The sequence below is a fragment of the Ahaetulla prasina genome, chromosome 4 (genome assembly GCF_028640845.1).
Source record: "Ahaetulla prasina isolate Xishuangbanna chromosome 4, ASM2864084v1, whole genome shotgun sequence".
Classification (NCBI taxonomy): domain Eukaryota; kingdom Metazoa; phylum Chordata; class Lepidosauria; order Squamata; family Colubridae; genus Ahaetulla; species Ahaetulla prasina.
In genome coordinates, this window is record NC_080542.1 from 68,683,293 (window position 1) to 68,705,924 (window position 22,632).

The 22,632-nt window shown below is 38.2% G+C and overlaps 1 protein-coding gene across 3 annotated transcripts in view; it reads right to left on the reverse strand.

The window, feature by feature from the left end:
• Positions 1-22,632, reverse strand: part of SUGCT (succinyl-CoA:glutarate-CoA transferase) — a 438,252-nt gene that overhangs the window by 56,512 nt on the left and 359,108 nt on the right. The window lies entirely within an intron of this gene.

Below are 22,632 nucleotides of genomic sequence, written 5' to 3' on the forward strand. Positions count from 1 at the left end.
GGTAACATAAAACTGACTTAGCAAATGTATAGTTTAAAGAAAGTGGGTAACTAACAGGGCAGATCATACATTTTCCCCAAACTCACATATTTAATGTGATTAAAATTAAATAGCCACATGCATATCTGGGTTTTCTCAGTTCATGGCATCCCTGAACAGCTGATTTGCATTCTTCTATTGAATGCCAAACAGGGCTGGAACTGAGTTTTAATAAAATAACAAATTCAGCTATTTTTTGTGCAATGCAGAAATACTTTCTTTTTTGGACCATGTCCACATTGTAAATGATTTTATAAATAATTCAACTAACTAGTTCCAGATATACATGGGCAGATGTACATTTTGTATACATAAAGGCAAAAGATGAGTCTCTTCAGTAATATTACTACCACAGACCAAGAAGTATTCAAGCTGGGCAATGATCCAGATTTGAAGCAGAAAAGGCAATTCCAAGCTTGCTTGGATATATACATTGCATGTGCTTCCATTTCTTTAAAGATCTGATTCCATGAACACATTAGGCTCATCTGTTCTTCAGATCTGGATCACTACGTCGCCCTATAAAATTATATAATGATACAATGGACCCTGAATATGCACTCCTTTTTCATATCAAATACTGTGTCAGCAATCTCTCTTATTTGGATAGGTGAGAATATTTGTAAATATTCTCCACAGAATTGAACTGTGGAATCTTTGGTGCTTTCTGAACTTGGTTGCTTTTTGGCAGATGTTTCATTACAAAATTAGGTAACATTATCAGTGCAAAAAGGGAGTGGGGTTTGCTTTCACTTTATATTTTAGTGGCTTGAAAGGTTGGTGTTGGTAGGATTGGTCTTGGTGGTTCCCTAATTAGGATGTTGTGTACCATTTAGTTCATTTATCTGCATTGGTAGTTCCTTATTTGAGATATTGTTTCAGTCTTATTTTTCCATAGGGAATTTTATTCCATTGGATATATTGATGTTTTTTTGTGTGTGTGTTCTCTAAATCCTTTTTTATTATCATAAAGGTTTTATCTATGTGTCAGAATGGGTTGCATGTATGGGAATGCTAAAGGTGTTACATTATGGTTACATATTTGTTATGAAAGCAGTAATGTCATGGGTGTTCTTTTGATTTGTTGATATATTTCCCATCAAACTGAAAAAAGGTAGTTAGGCAAAGGTTATTAAGATCCATGATACTGGATCCTGGTGTATTTGGTTAGGTCAGGTTTGTTGTGTAGTAATACTGTCATAGATTTTTTGGCTAATTCTGGCTCTGGATATAAGTGCTATGTCATCAAATGAGACCATGATTTCATCTTCCATTTTCACATGTTTTATTCCTTAGAAATACTACAGTGATCAATGGATGGAATATTTGCTGTCCTGAATGTCCAAACTTTATTGTCAATTTTTTTAGTGATGTTATAGATTGAGGTCTCTGGTAATGATACAATAGAATAGAGAGTATGTCTAGCTAATGTGTTTTGGGGCATCCATAGAAGTATGGAAGTATGAGTCCATTACTTTAATCTGCCACTGGTCTTCTTTGATGATTTAACTTTTTTTGATAAAGTAACTGAGATCTGTTGAGTTTCTGTATTGGATTGGTGTTCACTGGGATGAATGTTTCTTTGTCTTCTAATAATTCTTTCACTTTTTGTATAATTGTGATCTGTTCATGATAACAGTGGTTAGAACTTTGTCTGCTAATAGGTTGGTGATAGTTTGGTATTTCTTTGAGTTTTTAAGAGCTATTCTGTCCTCTGCTTTGAGTTGGTTTTGTTCTTGATTTCTTCTGGTTTGTGGTATGATAGTTTGTTTGATGCTTTCTTTGGTCTCTGTGGGAAGGTCTGTGGTTTTAAATGCTCATTCTAAGGCTGCAAAGAATTCTAGTTGATTAGCATCATCTGGGTTATAGTTCAGGCCTTTCTGTGTTCTGCGGTAGATAGTGGGCGGCTGGACATGTTGACCACCCAGTTGATGCTCATCTAGAAACAATAATCCCACACTCTCTAGTTTCATATTAAAATATGAAACAGCTGTCAGGCAGATGTTCCACTACATCAAATGTACACATATTCTAGAAACTGTTAGATAAATAATGTTTTCATTAGTTATTATTATGAGTAACTGAGATAAAATTGTGCTCTTCATCAAATCAACTTCTGTACTAAAAAAAATCTAATATACAGTCAGCTCCCCATAATTTTGTACTCAGATGGACTATTTTCTCACTTTATTGTGAAAAATTTTTTGCTGCAAATTTTCCTGAAATATTTCATTAATATTTTCTTTTTTATATCTTATATGCAGAATCCATTTTTATTCAACTTCATTAAACAAAACTTTGGCATCTATACAATTCAGTTTGTTTTTATTGATATACAATATAATGTTCTTTTGTTTATTACTGCATATTTTACTTTACTATTGATTTCAATAAACAATAGTTCATTTACTGTAATAATATAGAAATACCAATAATTAATTGTTATTTTAAGCATTACGGTCATGAAATCATTCTCTTTCCTCATAGGATTTCAAACTATTTAAAAATAAGTGAACAATCAGTAGAATTAGGGGTGACAAGATAGCAGTATTTCAGTTTTTCAGTATCTGCCATAAAAAAAAGAGGGTCAAATTATTTTCCAAAGCACCAGAAGGCAGGACAAGAAATAATGGTTGGAAACTGATTAAAGAAAGAAGCAACCTGGAATTAAGGAGAAACTTCCTAACAGTAAGGACAATTTACCAGTGGGACAGCTTGCCTTCAGAAGCTGTAGGTGCTTCATCACTGGAGGTTTTTAAGAAAAAGACTGGACATCCACATATCTGAATTCGTATAGGGGCTCCTGCTTGAGCAAGCAGTTGGACTAGACCTGTAAGGTCCCTTCCATCTCTATTCTGATTGAATTCTGATTGAATTAAGTATGAAAAGAAATAATGTGGAATAGCACCTCATCTACTGCTGTACTTGAGTACCTTAGTTATTGTTATGCACTACTTCCAGTGGTGGGATTCAGCCGTTTCTCTCCAGTTCGGGGAAACCGGTAGCGGTGACTTCAGGAGGCTCCGCCCATTCACCCAGATGTAATGTGCGAGCACTGTGCATGCACAGAAAACCATGTGCATATGCAGAGGAGGCACATGTGAACAAAGCTCACATTTATGAACAGGTAGGGAAGGGAAGTGAATCCCACCTCTGACTACTTCCATGTTTCTAGATGAGTTGGCAAGACTTTTTCACTTACAGTTATAACTATCAATCTATATCAATTAATTCCAGAGAAATAACTTCCTAATCAAGTTAATTTCATTTAGTTTCTAAGTACTTTTTCCATAGCAGTTTTGGAATATCTTTTTTATGTGAGGTATTAGCAAAACGTATGTCTGAAAATAAAATAACAGTGTAATAAAGCATGTATATTTTTTTAAAAACTAACAAATTAATCCTTCATTTCAGCTACAAGGATCTGGTAATAGAAATGATACTGTACATGTCCTATATTTAATTATGTCTTTTGTTTCAATCATATTATAACATGAATGCCATTTGGGCAATAACGTAATATATAGTTGAACAGCTACATAAATTTGTTTAAATAAAAAATAAGACTGATGCATGGCATAATTTGCTCTCCTGTTTGTGACAATGCTTTCAGCAACATGGAAATTTACTTATTATTAATTAATTTGTTAATAATTCATTAATAATTTATTCATTCATATTCTTTCTTTATTATTTTTTGCAAATAACTCAAGGCTTATCCAACATATCTTCCTCCTCCCCCTATTCCTTGTGTGTCCAATCGCACTTGGCCAATAAAAAATTCTATTCTATTCTATTCTATTCTATTCTATTCTATTCTATTCTATTCTATTCTATTCTATTCTATTCTATTTACGAATGAGAGGGAATCTGAGTCTTCTTTATCATGGTTAAGACTACAACTATATGGCACACTAATGTGAACAAAAGGAAGTGTTCATTCGCCAAAATACTATGACAAAACAGACATTGTATCCACAAGAACAGAAGCCATGAGATGAATGAAAGCCATTTGCTCTTTCTTCTACTACTTCTACTTTCTTCTACTTCCAACCTTCCAAGATGGCGCCGACGAAGGCTGCCTCGGTGAAATGCTCAGAGTGTTTCTTTATTTCTAATTGTTCTCTGTGACTCACTACGGATTTCCTACTCACGAGACCATCTGCTAAAAATTAAGGAACATTTCTTTAAGGAGCAGCTTTCTTTAATCTCACCCCCGCCTGTCTTTACAAACACGGAGGAGATTCTAACACAGGAGGAGGCAATTCCCACGGAGCCATGGATTACTAAAAAAACCAAACGACGGAAACGAAGGAAAAGAGGTAAACGATCTGGGATCTTAATCAGGCTAAGAACTCGCATTAAAACTCCTCTGCCTTCAATTTTCCTAACAAATATACGCTCACTTGCAAATAAGATGGATGAAATACTCCTCTTAAACAAATACTATTCTGATTTTCACAATTCAGCAGTCCTATGCTTCTCTGAAACCTGGTTAAATGAATCAATTGAAAATAGCAGCCTGAACATTCCAGGATTTCAAATTGAACGATCAGACAGGATTCCAGAAACATCTGGTAAAAAGAAAGGAGGAGGCTTATGCCTATATATTAATAGAAACTGGTGTCAAGATTTTAACATAATTTACAAATTCTGTGACAACAATTTAGAGACTCTAATTATCAACTGCAAACCTTACTATTCGCCTCGTGAATTTTCCTCATTTCTTCTAATTGCTGTTTATGTCCCACCACAAGCCTGTGTAAACAAGGCATTACGAACTCTAGCTGACCAAATCATGGAGGCTGAAGCCAAACACCCTGATTCACTGGCCATTGTTTTGGGAGATCTAAACAAGGCAAACTTAAGGAAAGAGCTACCAAAATACTTTCAGCATGTCAATTGTCCCACCAGAGGCAAGAATACTCTAGACCATTGCTACACAACACTAAAAGATGCCTATCGGTCTTTACCACGTGCAACTGTAAGACATTCTGATCATTGCATGATTCACCTTGTACCTGCTTACAGGCAAAGACTTAAAGCCACAAAACCAATAATTAAATCAGTGGAAACCTGGACAGAGGAATCAGAATTAAAGCTACAGGCATGTTTTGACTGCACTGATTGGAATATTTTTAAAGATACCTCTGCAGACCTGGATGAACTCACAGATACTGTAACATCATATGTCAACTTCTGTGAAGACCTATCTGTACCTAGAAGGAACTTGCGAATACACAGTAACAACGAACCTTGGTTTACACCTAAACTTAAACAGCTACGACATTCCAAAGAGGAAGCCTATAGAAAAGGTGATAAAATGCTGTACAATCAGGCCAGAAATGCACTAACAAGGGAGATAAGAGCAGCAAAAAGAAGCTACTCTGAAAAGCTAAAGAATCAGTTTTCAGCAAATGAACCAGCAAACATGTGGAAAACTCTTAAAAATATCACCAGCTATGGCAAACCTCCTTCCCAGGCTGAAGGTAATCAACAACTGGCAGATGACCTGAATGAGTTTTACTGCAGGTTTGAAAGGAAACTACAGCCACCTATCTCCACAACCCCCATCTCAGACACACCAAGAACAGCCAAGCCTCCTATAACTGACCACATTTCATTGGGTTCACAATCCCTAGTGATCACAGAAAAGGAAGTGCAGGACCTATTTCACAGACAAAAGCCAGGAAAAGCTCCAGGCCCAGACAAGATAACTCCTTCTTGCTTAAAAGTCTGTGCTGACCAATTGGCCCCCATCTTCACCCATATTTTCAATAAATCACTAGAGATGTGTTATGTTCCTTCTTGCTTCAAATGCTCTACCATCATCCCAGTGCCGAAGAAGCCCACCATCAAGGAACTGAATGACTACAGACCAGTTGCTTTAACATCTGTAGTCATGAAAACCTTTGAAAGGCTAGTGCTTTCCTACCTGAAAACCATCACGGATCCGCTGTTAGACCCCTTGCAATTTGCATACCGAGCAAATAGATCAACAGATGATGCTGTTAATATGGCTCTGCACTACATCCTACAACATCTTGAGTCTCCAAAGACCTATGCAAGGGTCCTTTTTGTAGACTTTAGTTCAGCATTCAATACCATCATTCCAGACATTCTTCTAACTAAGCTAAACCAGCTACAGGTACCGGAACAGACTTGTAAGTGGATCACAAGCTTCCTAACAAACAGGAAGCAGCAGGTGAAGCTAAGCAAGATCACATCAAATACCTGTACAATTAGCACAGGGGGCCCCCAAGGCTGTGTGCTCTCCCCACTTCTCTTCTCTCTGTATACCAATGACTGCATCTCCAATGATCCATCTGTTAAGCTACTGAAGTTCGCAGATGACACAACAGTGATTGGTCTCATTCGAGACAATGACAAATCTGCATATAGACAAGAGGTCGAACGACTAGCCTTGTGGTGCAACCAAAACAATCTGGAACTGAACACACTCAAAACCGTAGAAATGGTGGTAGACTTTAGGAGAAACCCTTCCATACTTCCACCTCTCACAATACTTGACAACACAGTATCAACAGTAGAAACCTTCAAATTTCTGGGTTCTATCATATCGCAAGATCTCAAATGGACAGCTAACATCAAAAACATCATTAAAAAAGGACAACAAAGAATGTTCTTTCTGCGCCAACTCAGTAAGCTCAAACTGCCCAAGGAGCTGCTGATCCAATTCTACAGAGGAATTATTGAGTCTGTCATTTGCACCTCTATAACTATCTGGTTCGGTTCTGCAACCCAATAAGAAAAACACAGACTTCAGAGGATAATTAGAACCGCAGAAAAAATAATTGCTACCAACCTACCTTCCATTGAGGACCTGTCTACTGCACGAATCAAGAAGAGGGCCGTGAAAATATTTGCAGATCCCTCGCATCCTGGACATAAACTGTTTCAACTCCTAGCCTCAAAACAACGCTATAGAGCACTGCACACCAGAACAACTAGACATAAGAACAGTTTTTTCCCGAAGGCCATCACTCTGCTAAACAAATAATTCCCTCAACACTGTCAGACTATTTACTGAATCTGCACTACTATTAATCGTTTCATAGTTCCCATCACCAATCTCTTTCCACTTATGACTGTATGACTATAACTTGTTGCTGGCAATCCTTATGATTTATAGTGATATATTGACCATCAATTGTGTTGTAAATGTTGTACCTTGATGAACGTATCTTTTCTTTTATGTACACTGAGAGCATATGCACCAAGACAAATTTCTTGTGTGTCCAATCACACTTGGCCAATAAAAAATTCTATTCTATTCTATTCTATTCTACTCAAAAGGAGGACAGCTAACATGTAAATCTTTCAGGGGAAAATAGTATCACACTTGATACATGGGGACCCAAGTTGGGATCTAGATCTAGAATCTAGATTGAGAAGTGATCCAGAATAAATTATTAAGATCAGCCTTAGCTTTACCCCCATGAATACCAATGGCAATGTTAAGATTAAAATGGGCTTTACACCAATAAATATAAAGAAAGCAATAGTCTTATATAATAGGAAACTACCTCTTGTACCTGATGTTTATTCAGTCTTCATGAACACCCCAATGGAAACAAATGTCTAAAATTACTCTCACAACTTTTTTCTAAATCTGTGTTGTGGCCCATCGGCTGCCAGCAAAGACAGCTGCAGAGTCAGATGAGAAGGAGGTGGATGGAGAACCTGGGCCAGCTTCAGAGCCTTTAGAAGGCTCTGATAAGGAAACAGCATCAGAGACAGAGAAAGGGCCTTCCATCCTCCCTAAGGTGGAGAGGCAGCTGAATAACCTGAGCTGAGTGAGGGGGAGGAACAGATGGGGCCCATCCCAGATGTGCATATGCACAAAGAAGGAAGAGAGGAGAGTAAAGGAAAACAATAAGCTGGCTCTCAGGGACAGGCAGACGCAGACAACAGCCAGCCCCTCTGTGGCTGGGAAATAAATAGGAGGCATTTGGGAGTAGCCGATTGTCACAGACAACCATTACTTTCTAGTACACAAGCAATTCCGATTTCTTGGATAAACCCAGGTTTGTTGGGACTAATTACATTTGCTTTTTTTTTGTTTATCCCCGTGAATAAAAGACTGTGACTGCCCTCAGTGGTGGGATTCAAATAATTAAACAACCGGTTCTCTGCCCTAATGACTAGCTGGGTAGGCAGTCACAGATGGTCATGTGCTCTGGGTGGGCGTGGCCAACTCAACATCAGTCATGTTGAAGGGTGCTTCGGTTCGCCCAGTCTCTTATGACCGTGGGGATGCTGCAATGGTCATAAGTGTGAAAAATGGTCATAAGAAACTTTTTTCAGTGCTATTGTACCTTTGTATGCTCAGTAAATGAACTGTTGTAAGTCAAGGATTACCTATATAAAAATATAAAAAGCTTCTTTGCTTCCAAAAAGCTGCCCTAAATACCAGTCATTAAATTAGAAATGGGGGAATACACACTGAAGATCAATAATAGCCACAGCTATCATGGAAATCTAAAGCATTCTGTCTGAATACCTTCCTTTTCATCAGCAATACCTGCAATCCAGAGTTACAAATCAGGTAGGGTGCCAGAGCACCTTGTGGAATTAAAATAGTTAAATGCAACAATAATTATCATCAGCCAACTCTTGCTTATAAAGTTAAACCCTTTAGCAGAAAAGTCATTTAAGCTCTCCAGAAAGTGGGTGGGCATATTTGGGCTACAAAATGCTGAGCTAAAGAAACAAATTAACAAAGTATATATGGGACCCAGGTTCAAGCCTCCCAAGCTTGTCAGGATCACAATAAAATTAGTACATGCCACAGATATCTAAATAAACTTCAAGTCTGGTGCCATGTTACTAAGCCTTATTATCATGAGAGAAAATGAAAATGAATTGAAGGATCCACACCCCTACCTCCTTTTTTTTAATCTTACTATCAGTGAACAATCATATGCCTTGGCTACTCTGAAGCAATGAAAGAGCCTCCTGTCTCAAAGGTGCTTTTCCAATAGGCAACTGGACTTTCTGGAAACCAAGAAAGTTCAGTTGCCTCTGGTAGAAAGTTAGCACTCCCCTCCAGAAGAATGAAATATTTTGAGAAATATTAAAAATGCAGAAAATTATATTTCTTTAAATGAGAAATAGAGAAACATGCTCTTAAAAGGCAGGGAACAGACTCAGTCTTTCTTAATAGCCCCAAAGAAACTGAGGAGGTCACCTTTTAAAAATGCAGATTTGGTAATTCATTCAAAATCCCAAGGAAGCCAGCATCTAGGATTAATTATATTTGTTAAACAAGATTAAAAACCCTAACTCATTGCTGGCCTTTGCTAGACAAACTAATTAAAATCAAATAACAAAATACACAGAGCAAGCCTCTAAGTTAAAAAATGTTGTAGAACAAATTGTATAAAAATCCATGTACTCATCAAACCAATTGTCAGCTGCCCAGGACCTCAAACCTATGTGGTCCTGTTCACCAATAAACCATCTTTCCAATCAGCCTCTATGTTTCCAGTGTCTTTCTCTGAACCAGAAATGGATATTTCTTCCAACACTCTTGAAAAAACCACCTTTGGGACAACCATGACCTGGATGACTGAAGAATCCCCATAGACACGAGACTAATCAAGAAGAGAAGCAACTTAGGACTAAGGAGAAATTTCTTGACAGTTTGAACAATTAATCAGTGAAACAACTTGCCTCCAGAAGTTGCGAATGCTCCAACACTGGAAGTTTTTAATAAGATGTTGGATAACCATTTGTCTGAAGTGGTGTAGGGTTTCCTGACTAGGCAGGAGGTTGGATTAGAAGACCTCCAAGGTCCCTTCCAACTCTGTTATTCTATTTTTACTCCTGTGCTCCGTGAACTGACTGATGGGAGGCTCCCTCCCCAGATAGAGGAAGAAGACATGAGACAGCAATTAATCCAAACGCAATGCAAATAGTTAAATCACAAACTATCTAAATCCTTTTTAACTAAAACACAAGGGAAGGGGGGGAAATCCTGTCTGGCTCATTGCCAGAGTTTACAGCAACTACCCTTATTAAATCAATTACCAGAACAAATAGACCCAGGAATTAGTCAGATTTGTCAACTCTGCTTCTTTTCAGGAACAGAGATTAACCTTTTTCCTTCCAAATAAAGCTGAATACGGAAATTTATCCCATCAATAAACACAGGAAAAATGTCACCAAGCACAGAATTAAACATCACCAAAAACTGGTGATGACCAAAAACTCAGAAGGGTATATAAACTCATGTTTGAATGTCAATCTTTCTAGCTAGCCAAGAAGCCTTGCTGAATGTCGCTCATCTTGGTTCCTTGTTATTAAAAGCGTCTTCCTGGCAGCTATGCTTTGTTATTCTTTTTTTTAATATATGTTTTATTGATACATTTTTTTATAAACATAAAATGTTCCATATCTATCTGAGATATGGATAGTGGTCCATTTCTGGGCAGTGTCTGAGAGTGGTCTGGGCAGTTAATTTTAAGTAGAAATATAACAATAATCATAATAATCACGATAAACATGTCAATATTAATCACAAAGTAACAATGCAATCAGTTTATCCATCTTGCAAAATTTTCAATACAATTTTTTAAATTATCTTTTTAATCTTTCTAGTTTTTAACCTGTTTCTGTTAGTTAGCCATTGGTAAAAAAGGTCCCAAGTTAAAAAGTATTCTGTTTCTGCCTTCTCTTTTATTTTAAATGTTAATCTATCCATCTCAGCACATTCTAATATTTTTTTATAAGAGTTTCCCCTGTTGTGCAAACACAATTCTTGCTGCGGTTAATACATGTAAAATTAAGTATATATTCCCTTTATCATACTATTCTGGTAATATTATACCCAACAGAAATATTTCTGGTTTCAAATTTATGTGTTGCTTTATCATTTTTTGATTTCACCGAACAGCTCAGAAAGTTAACAAATGGTTCTCTCGAACTGGTGCAAACCAGCTGAATACCACTACTGACTGCCCTGTTATAAAAAAGAGGGTTGTTTTATTCATGAGTAAATATCTTATCACTACTTGCGAAGGCTGGGTCAAAACAATCAAGAACTTCTGAATAACACAAATAACCATACATTATTGAGGGGCTACTTATTTTTAAGGATTTCAAACAAGATAGAGACCAGGTATGTAAGCTTAAATTAGCTAAGTGGTAAAATTCTTTAAAGAAGACCATATTATTTACACTCGCTTATATTCCATTGCCTGGGATTAGCTTTTACAGACATGTACTTTCAAATGATGCCAAGAGCTTATCTGGATAAAAAAAATATAAAAACTTACCAACTGCATTATGTTTATCAATTTGTAATAATTTACAGTGTAAAATCGGAACTATTACTTACTATATTGCAAACTCTATGGAAATTACACTCTTGTTAATCTAAGTGAATCAATCTAGTCCAGAAGGGAAAAAATCTTGGGTTTCTTTTGTCTAAAGACGACAAACATGTATTGAAACAAGTTACATTGTTTGCAAAGGCAGCAAGGAAGATACGAAAACACATCTTGATAAATAGGTTATGGCCATCTTCATAAAAAATTACAAGAAATAGTTCCTTCCAAAGATGGCTGCTGAACAATAGGGACTTTTCTTTTTCCTGTTGATAATCTGCTGATTTTGCTCCCTGGATTTGAATGGGAGCACTTAAAAATGACACAAGAGGGTTTTTGGACAGCTATGGACCCACCTAGAAAGTGGAGTGTTGAAGATTCAGTTCCCTCTGGGAGCAGTCAGAAAGTCTTGAGCATACCTCTTTTTTCTTGGCAGTTGTTTTCTTAAGCATGCCTGGGTTTTAACTTCACTTTTCAAAGCTTTTGTTTTCTTTTGCTTCTTATTTTTAAAAGCTGACTGTTGATTTATTTTAACCCCCTGCTAGACTTTATTTACACCCCCCTTTCTGTTTTATTGATGTTATTGTTCTGGATAACGTTTGCCTTTTTGTAAGGAAAACTTGGCATGTTCTGGGGTAATGAAAATGTTTTCATTTGATTTACATTTATATTGGAATCTCATTAAAAGGTTTTTGCATTTTACTAATTTTTAAAATGTTTGGAGCTCATTTTTAAATTCTTTTAATTTCGGATCAAAATATCAGAAACTAGCACCAGTCTCCCTGCCCCAAGCAGAAACTGAGTAGGCCAGCTTTTAAAAACGCAGATTTGGTAATTCACTCAAGAAAGGATAATTCAAAACTCCTTGGCAGAATGGTAGGATTAGAAAGCAGCCCCTCATCCAAGATCCAACACAGGATAAAAGCCATTAGCCACAATAGGAATTGCTCAACACCCTTTCAGAACACAAGCCCCTTCATTGCACCACCCCAGAGCAGTCCAAACTTCAAAGTCACAGAAACGTATAAAGATCCATCCACTCATTCAACCATTTTGTCAGCTGTCCAGAATCACATGTGGTTGGTGTTCTGCTTCATCAATAAAGAGAACCATTCTTTCCAACTAGCCTCCAGCCTCCATTTTATCTCCAGTGCCTTTCTGTTGGCTTGGAACGGGACCTGGATATTTCTTCCAACGGTATTAAGAAACAAACATGGATATTTGATCCATGATGAATCACTGTTATCTCTTGGGACAAGTTGGGATAGATAAGATGATGTGGTAATTTTTCTATGAGTTAATTACAATAAGAGTTTGTTAGCAGAGGATTTTTAAACTTCATTATTGCCATTTTTAATAATATTCTTATTATCTATTTGGTCATTAATCTAGTAGATATTAAGTCAGGCTAATAAATTGCAAATAGATTTAGTAGTTTAAAAAAAATTTTTTTGGGGGGGCTATTTTTCAAGGATTGGTAAACTAATATTGTTGTAATATATTATTCAGTATTCAGCTAGAGGGGATAATATCCCTGTATGGGTTAGTTTTTTCATGCATCACTTTTTTAATGTCTTGTTTATTTGTGGGTTTTTTTGGTCTGCTTTCTTTCTGGAACAAATTTTTTTGAAGTTTTTGAAGTATTTGTATTTTGTATTTCAACATTTTTGAATAAAATAAAAATAGAATAAAAAAGAAATAACATGAAATAAATATCATTCATTTGTACTAGTTAAATTTTTGCAAAAAAGACATGCCTCTTCTAATGAATCATATAACCATATGCAATTAAGTTTACAGCTTTTAATGTTAAACATTTGGAAAGCATGTGATTTTGAATAACTGAGATTTAATCTATTTCATCATCTCCCATATGTGATCACTCTATAGCAGTGTTTCTCAATTATTTTCTGTCATGCCCCCCTAGGAAGAAGAAAACATTTTTCGCGCCCCCCCCGCGCGACTGTAAACACGGGGCTTAGCTTGTTATGACAGTGTTTGCCGAGGTCAAACGCGCCCCCCTTTATGGAGCCTCGCGCCCCCCCTGGGGGGCCCGCTCCACTATTTGAGAAGCACTGCTCTATAGGAACATTATCATTACATCTTTATTCAGCTACTTTAAACAATTCCCACTACTCTTCCAATCCAATTTTTCCTTAGTAGAAATACAAAATAATCCTATACAGGTCCTACAGCCTAAGTGTTACATTCTATAGAATCTGTGTTCCTTTGTGATGAACTGGGGCTGTGCATAAAAACAACACAGCCAGAATGAAGACTTAATTCCCCTTTATTGTTCCAACTTTCCCCTAAAAGTCCCACCATTTACTGCAAGTCGAGGAGCAAAGCTCTAAACATGCACCTCCAATAATTTCTGGCTGCTATTAGTGTGGAGGAGCAGCACAGTTCTGAGAGTTTGGTTTCAGAGATTCCTTGTCACAGAGAGAGTTCCTTGGGACTGTAGCACCACCCGGGAGTGTAACTGTGTCACTGCAACTTTACACAAAGCCAAGTCAGCATGGCAAACAAAGCAAACAAGACAAAATGCAGCTAAGTATCCAGACGTCAGTCACAACACTTGTTCCCAACAGCATCTCTTTAAATGTCATTCCCCAGGTGAGCTTGTGAAGAGGGGTGGGGTGCCTCCCAAGTCATTGGGTTGCCCTGTACTGATCTCGCCTTCTCTCTATTCTTCATGCTCTGGGATTGGGAAGGTACTGTATTTTTGCATTATAAAGTGGACCGGGCCATAAGATGCACATTAGCTTTAGAGGAGGGGGAAAAAATCTGCCTCTGCCTCCCAGCATCCATTTGGTATTCATCTGGCTAGCATCCTTGCAACAAACAGCAAACAGCCTGGTCAGCTTCAGCGCTTTATCACAGCCCCAGCACATGGCTCATCAGAGCTCCGCTCCATTGCACCTACACCAGTCAACTGAGTTGAACTGCTGCCGCCGCCACCAGGGAACACTGGAGCCTTCGCTGCTGAGCAGCTAATCGGCAGTTGGATCGACCTCCCAGAATACTGCTGATCAGCTGTTCTAGGCAGCGGGAATTGCTACCACTGCCAATCATCACCGCCGATGCTTATCACCGCCATTTGCTGATGCCCGTCACTCACCACAACCACTATTTGGTGGTGGCAATTCCCACTGCCTAGAACAGCTGATCAGCAGTATTCTGGGAGACCAATCAGACCGCCAATCAGCTGCTCAGCAGTGAAGGCTCCAGTGTTCCCCAGTGGTGGTGGCAAATGGCAGCAGCGGTGACAGGAGGCAGCGGCTGCCACTGCTGCCACACCTACTCCCCCCCGCCACAATATTCGCTCTATAAGATGCACAGACATTTACACCCACTTTTTTGGGGAGGGGAAGTGCATCTTATAGTGTGAAAAATACAGCAATTGTTAGTTCCCGGAGCTCTGTCACTCCTCTGCTCCACTGCCTGCCCTGTCCTCCCCCCTCGCCTAGTTCTCCTGTACCCCCTTGTCCTGCTCTGTCTCATCCTCCTCCTCAGACTAAGGCTTCAGCAGGGCCATGACATCCTTCTTTCCCCTAACATATTAGGTTTTAGTGCATCTATCTATGGTATAAAACCAAATATATCAGTAATGGAAGTTACTTTCATAGTTGTACTCCTTTAAATCACGAAATTTATGTTGACATTTCCTGTGGAGACTCACTTTGCGAAGATCTCCTCTCTGTCAGTTTCTTTGCCTGCTTCATTGCTTCAGGCTTTCAATGCATTCATAGAGAACAGAGGCCTAACATACTGTGGAATCTTGTGCTTCTGATCTCGAGTGATCTCACACTTTAGGCCTCTCTTCTCTGTGAATTGAGGCATGGATGTTTGCAAAGGAAGGGAAGGCTTCAAGCCTTCAGGCCTTCCCTTCATTTGGAGTTTCCTTGCCGAAGGCTGCAGGGAGACTGCATTCCTGTAGGCTTCCGCAGCCCTTTTCAAAAAGCCTTTGTTGACACCAGCGGAGCTCGGGAGGAGCTGGTGCATCCCTCCGAAGCTCTGTTCCTACCGGCAAAGGCTTTTTGAAAAGGAATGCCAAAGCCAAAATGCACACAATCCTCAAGTACTTTGGCGATGAGAAAGGAGGCCTCGAGGGCTACATGCGGTCTTCCAGGCCTCCTTTCTCGCTGGAAATCCTCTTGATGAGGCCTCCAATGATGAAAAAGGTTGTATGCAGCCTTCCCAGTCTCCTTTTTCGTCATCAGATGTCTCGTCAATCCCTTTGCTGAAGAGAAAGGAGGAAGCAGGCAAAGAAACAGGCTGGAAAGGAGACAGATCTTCCTGAAGAAAAAATAATTGCTACCAATCTGCCTTCCATTGAGGACCTGTATACTGCACAATCAAGAAGAGGGCCATGAAAATATTTACAGATCCCTCACATCCAGGACATAAACTGTTTCAACTCCTACCCTCAAAACGACACTATAGAGCACTGCACACAGAACAACTAGATACAAGAACAGTTTTTTCCCAAAGGCCATCACTCTGCTAAACAAATAATTCCCTCAACACTGTCAAACTATTTACTAAATCTGCACTACTATTAATCTTCTCATCGTTCCCATCACCAATCTCTTTCCACTTATGACTGTATGACTGTAACTTTGTTGCTGGCAATCCTTATGATTTATATTGATATATTGACCATCATTTGTGTTGTAAATGCTGTACCTTGATGAACGTATCTTTTCTTTTATGTACACTGAGAGCATATGCACCAAGACAAATTCCTTGTGTGTCCAATCACACTTGGCCAATAAAAAATTCTATTCTATTCTATTCTATTCTATTCTATTCTATTCTATTCTATTCTATTCTATTCTATTCTATTCTATTCTAAAGCAAGCCACCCAGTACAGCAGGATGGGGGGAAAGCAATTGTGGGGACCCCGGGGGAGAGAGAATGAGTTCTTTGTGGGTCAGGGGAGGGTCTTGGGTGGTCTGAAACAGGTGGCCTGTTCCATCACTAGCCCCCCCGCATGGCCTTCCTCACCCCAAGATACCTCATGTGTACTTAATGAGCTGCACATTTGATTATTGAATGTGTGGGTGAAAGGAGGAAGTTCAAGGTATGAGATTCACTCCCATGAGTCCTTGGGTTACAAATGGAATGAGCAGACTGCATTACATTCGTAACTTGAGGGCTACTCGTACCCAGTATATGTCTAGTATACTTCCGGTCAGGGGTGAAATCTAAAAATTTCCCCTACTGGTTCTGTGGGCGTGGCTTAATTGGTGGGCGTGGCTTGGTGGTCAGATGGCTGGATGGGTGTGGCCAATAACAATAAATAATAAAAATAATAAACAAAGTATAAAAAACAATAAGAGGTACCAAAAACCAACTTTCACACTTTACACACACACACAACACAACTGACACACACACACACACACACCAAAAAAAAATACCACATACAGCTTTCTGAGATTTTGTGTGTTTGTGTAGTTAGAGTGAAACACTACAGAAACACACCAAATCTCAGAAAGCTGTACAAATATTTTATTTTATTTATTTTATTTTATTATTTTATTTTATTATTTTATTATATTTTATTTTATTTATTTTATTTTATTTTATTTTATTTTATATTTATTTTATTTTATTATTTTATTTTATTATTTTATTTTATTTTATTTTATTTATTTTATTTATTATTTTATTTTATTTTATTTTATTATTTTATCTTATCTTATCTTATCTTATCTTATTTATTTTATTTTATTTTATTTTATTTTATTGTGGACTTCAATTCCCAGAGTTCCTCAGCAAGCAAAGCCAGACAGCATTAATCACTCAGTGGTGAAATAGATTAGCTAAGTTTTGATTAGTTCTGTCTGGTGCTAAAAGCGAAACTGGGGCTTTCCGGCTGCGAGAAAAGCCATGAGGTCGATCAGTAATCAGGTAAGTGGCTTAGTCTCTTTTAAAAGGAGTTTTTCTACATGTTTTCTACAGAAAACATGTTTTTTAAGGTTCTGCTGACGAGGAACTCAGGTGAGATCCCCAGAGTAGCCTTTAAATATTTTTTTTAAAGTTTAAAGTCTCTGTCGATCTCAGCTGAGGGGCGGGATCCTCAAAGGCTTTTTTTTTACTTTTAAAGGCATGTTTCGGCTGAAGCAAAACCAGCTTTTAAAAGTAAAAAAAAAAATTCTCTGCAGCTGGTGGTGCTCAGTAAAGGCAGGGGTGGCGGGGCCAGGGATTTTTGCTACTGGTCCTCCGAACCAGCAGCTGCCATCGCTACCTAATCGGGAGAGCCGGTGCGAACCAGGAGCATTTCACCCCTGCTTCCGGTGCTTCTGAAGATTTCTTACTGTAATTCTAGATTCAGATCTTATATGTGTCGTTAAGGAAAGGCTGCATTTATTGCCAACTTTTATTTTAATTTTTAAACTCAGTTCCACTATATAAATAATATCCCTTTATATACATGTCTGTCAAATGTTTGCACAAAATAAACTTTCTTAACTCGTGATATGTTTTCTGGATTTTTAACTAGCTTTAAACAAAGCTTCATTGACACATCTAATATAATACTGGGAAGATACTGTTCTCATAAAGCAATTTTTAAAGACATTGGAGTAAAGTAAACTGGACCTAATCTGGCAAGAGTGTAAATAATTTGATGTAAAATGTAGTTGATATTTTGTTTCCTTTTTTATCCCTATACAGTCAGAATTTATGTTCATGACCTTGACTGAAAAGACAAAATTCCAGGCACTCATGTAAAATTATACTCAAAGATTTATGGAAAAAGAAAGAAAAGAATGTATATAAATTTCTGGTTAAGTAGCAGGAATAAGAGAAAGTGAAATTTAAATACATTTAATAGCTTTCGGCAACCAGGTAGCATGTAAATATTTAGTTTGATGCATGAGAATATATATGTTGGAGTGGAAAAAAATGAAGTATCAGTAAATACTTCCCTTTTCCATGATATATTAAGTTTCATACATTAGTCTCTTGTGGGTACATTTCTGAAAACCATTTTTTGCATTTAGTGTTTAGATGTAAATGAGTGAGTCAGATAAATATGTGTTGGATTGATTCCACAGATTCCTCCTATACTCAAGTTTATTTGAAAAGTTGTTTGCACCATATTTGAAAGAAATTTTGACACATTTGGAGAAATGCCTGTTATAAGAAATGATCAGGTGTGGTAGAGGTTTATGATATATTAAGATCTTGAGATGGTAGAACAGGATCTTAATATTACAGTTTTTTAACTTGCTATCATCATTAATAATAAGAAAGAACAGGATTCTTGTATTACAGGATAACACAAAATGGAATAATAGGCATACCTATTTCATTATCCCTTATACTCGACAGCATCCCTATCTTTGGTCTATAAAATTGACTAACAAGAAGGATACAGGAATCACTTTCCTTCACACAGCTAATTTAGGATTCACCAATGAAATAAACCCATTTTAAAAACTGGACAAGTCATTGAAATGTGTCAGGCTAGGTGATCCTTAGTATATTATGATATTGAGGTGATATTTATACTTTATAGTATATTTATTAAAATACTATTTTATTAGATTGTATGTGTAATATTTTACAAAGTAACCCAATGTACTCAATCATATGTTTATATGAAGTTTTAGTATGGCATAAATATTCTTAACCTGCTGAGCTGGCTAACATACATAACATAAAAGGAAATCTCAAACAGCATTAAACCTATTTCAAAATAAAGCTGGTCTTTATAATCCACTCTTTCTTTGAGATAAATGATAGAGAATCATAGGAAGCTGAAATATCCTACATTGGCTACATTGCTGGTGGCCAAATTGTTCAGTACCTGAAGTATAATTATGGCATATCTCATTTGGAAGAATGAAGAAGTGCATTGTGAGTGATGATTTTAGTAGCTAAAATATAGTACTTAGAATAATTATGGACAGAATTGACATTTGATTTTTATGTTTCATTTTTACTGTGCTTTGGAGTGTTATTGTTAGCAGTTAGTTTGTGCTGAACAGTTGAAGGTTCCTACTACTATTTCAGGTACATGAAATTCATTTATTTATTCATTCATTTTAATCACTGTATGCCTCTAAATTAACTCTGACACACAACATAAAAATATATATATATACAAATATGTAATACACTCCAGGAAGGAGCTCTAAGCATCCTACCCCAAAGCTTGGAAGAAAAGCCAGATCTTTAAAACCTTCTAGAACCCTATCAGAATGAGAGTCAGACAGATTTCAGGAGCAACTTGATTCCAAAGAGTGTAACAGAAAGGCACATTCCCAGATTCCCAAGAGAGGCTGTTGCTTGGTCAAAATAAATAAATAAATCAGAATATACAAAATATAATTTTGAAGGATGAGCTACACTTTATTCTAATGACATCTTCCATTTATAACTATTTGGTACATTTAATTAACTATTTCTTATGTTAAAAAACAAACAGATCACTGCACAATGACTTGTGAATTGCAGTCCTAAAAGGCATCTGTCCAGAAGTATGCATGGTCTTCCAATCAAATCTATTCTATATTTCAAATTGATCCATTGATTTACACTGATATTACAATTTCATATATAAGTTTGGGCTCTCAGGAAGTCTGGTATAGAAAGAATAGTGAAGTATAATTTTTTTCAATGAAACAAAGTACAACCTATCTGCTGCTGATTTTGAATAATACAGATCTATCAACCTCCCATGTCACTCAGAGAAAAGCTTTAGGAGGTGTACAATATAATCAATAAAATTAACATTAAAATCAGAATTAATTTAAAATTTAAAAGTTATAAAGTTATAAAAATAATATAAAATTTCAAAAAGTGAAAAATCCAAAGATGGAGATTTAGCAATTGTTAATAAAGGTGTGTGTGCGTATGTGGGGGGTCTCATTGGATCTCATTGTGAGAGCTTCTATTTTCCCCATGCAAGGTTACACAGCCAAGTTTTTGACTCCTTTGTGGAGGGCCAAGAGATTGGGAGTTTTCCTCATCTCTGAGGGCAAAGTGTTCCACAATGCAGGAACAGTGGTAGAAAAGGCTCTCTTCCGAGATAATACCAGTCAAAATTCTTCGACTGATGGGGTCTGTGGCATACTTTCCCAGCCTGAACAAGTGGGATGGGCTGATGTGATGGGGTGGATCTGGTTCTGTAAGTAGCCTGGCCATATGTCATTAGGGCTTTATAAGTAATAACCAACACCTTGAATTGGGCCTGGAAGCACAATGGCACCAATGCAGTTCATAGAGCGAAGGTGCTATATGTACCCTGCTTTGGACACCCAGTATAGCTTGCACAATGTATTTTGCACCATGAAGCTTCCAGTTACTTTTCAGGGTTAGCCCCATGTACAGCATATTGCAATAATCCAATCAGGAGATGACCAGGGCATGATTGACCAAATGAAGGGCCCCCCTGGCCAAGAAGGGGTATAACTGATGCACAATGCAGAATTGGGCAAAGGCCTTCCTGGCCAAGGCTGCCACTTCTCTTCAAACAGGAGCTGTGAATCCAAGAGGACTTCCAAGTTACACACCAGATTTGTCTGAGGTAGTGCAACTCCATCCAGGACCAGAGATGATAAATTCCTAGATACAGACTGGTCCAACCAGGGGTGAAATGCTCCCGGTTTGAACAGGATCGTCCAATCTGGTAGCGATGGTGGCGGGTGGTTCGGAAAACCAGTAGCAAAAATCCATGCCCACTCAATGCCTGGTCGCCCACTTCCTCACTTGCCACTTCTTTTAAAAAATGTTTTTAAAAGGTAAAAAAAAAGGCTCTGACAATCACAGCTGACCCTCATGATCGTCAGAGCCTTTTTTTTACTTTTAAACACATTTTTTACAACCTATTCGGACGAATATGTTGTAAAAAAATGCTTTTAAAATTAAAAAAAAAAGATTGCGTGCCACAGCTGATTACCCCTCCCCATGTTGTTCTACTTATCCATGTCTTCTTTTGGCGTGTACTGCACACATGCACACACACCTTGCATTTGGTGCATGGTGCACACTGCGCATGTGCAGTTAGCGAACTGGTAGTAAACCAGTTCAGATTTCACAACTGGGCCCATCCATAGCCACTCAATCTTTCCAGGGTTCAGTTCTAGTTTATTATTCCCCATTCAGACCCCCACAGCTTCTGGCCACCATGAAAAGATGTCTATTGCATCACTCACTTCACCTGGGATAAAGATATATAGCTGAGTAACAGTATATTGATGGCACTTTGTCTCATGATAACAGATGATCTCACCCAGTGGTTTCATGTAGATTTTAAAAAGAAGTGGGGAGTGCACCAAGCCCTTTGGTACCCCACACAGGAGGGCCATCAACAAGATCTATTGCTCCAATTGGGACTGGTCCAGAGAAAGGAAGTGAACTGGCACAAAATTGTACCACCCACCCCTAACACCCTAAGTCAGCACAAAAGGATACCATGGTCCATGTTATAGAAAGGAACATTGGCTTATCTGAAGGTTCCTTCTATGTACGCTGCATGAGAGTCCAAATGGGTTAATGGGTTGTTAACTTCAGCTGATTGGCCAGAGACTGTGTTGAATTTGTTTAAACACACCTCCTCTTCCTGCTTAGCTCCAAAGAACCGGTACTTGAGAAGACGAACTCAATTGGGAACTGGAAACAGACCAAGAAACTCCAGACCCCTGCATAGAACAAGGAAAACAATAAAGGAACATAGGGCGGGGTTGGACTCTCACGCAGCGTACATAGAAGGAACCATCAGGTAAGCCAGTGTTCCTTCTCCTGTACGCTGCTTAGAGAGTCCAAAGCAATGGGATATACCCAAGCTAAATATCCCTAGGGTGGGGAACAGAGGAATCCAAATTGTCAGCGGCAGGAAGAACTCGCTGTAGGACCCTCCGTCCGTATGAGGCCTCGGCTGAGGCAAATTGGTCCATCTTGTAGTTTTTGAAAAAGGGCGAGGGAGAGGCCCATGTGGCCGCTCTGCAGATGTCCAAGATAGAGGCTTGAGTGGCCCAGGCGGCTGTGGTAGCTGCACTGTGGGTGGAATGAGCCGTGATGCGGCCTGGAAGATGGTGTTTCTGCTGGTCGTAGGCCATGGAAATACAGACTTTTATCCACCTGCGTATGGTGGATGGAGATACTTTGGTGCCCAGAACCCTTGGTTGAAATGAAACAAACAAGGATTCTGTCTTCCTAAACACAGCTGTTCTGTCGAGGTAGATACGTAAGGCCCTGCGTACATCCAGCATGTGCCATTGACGC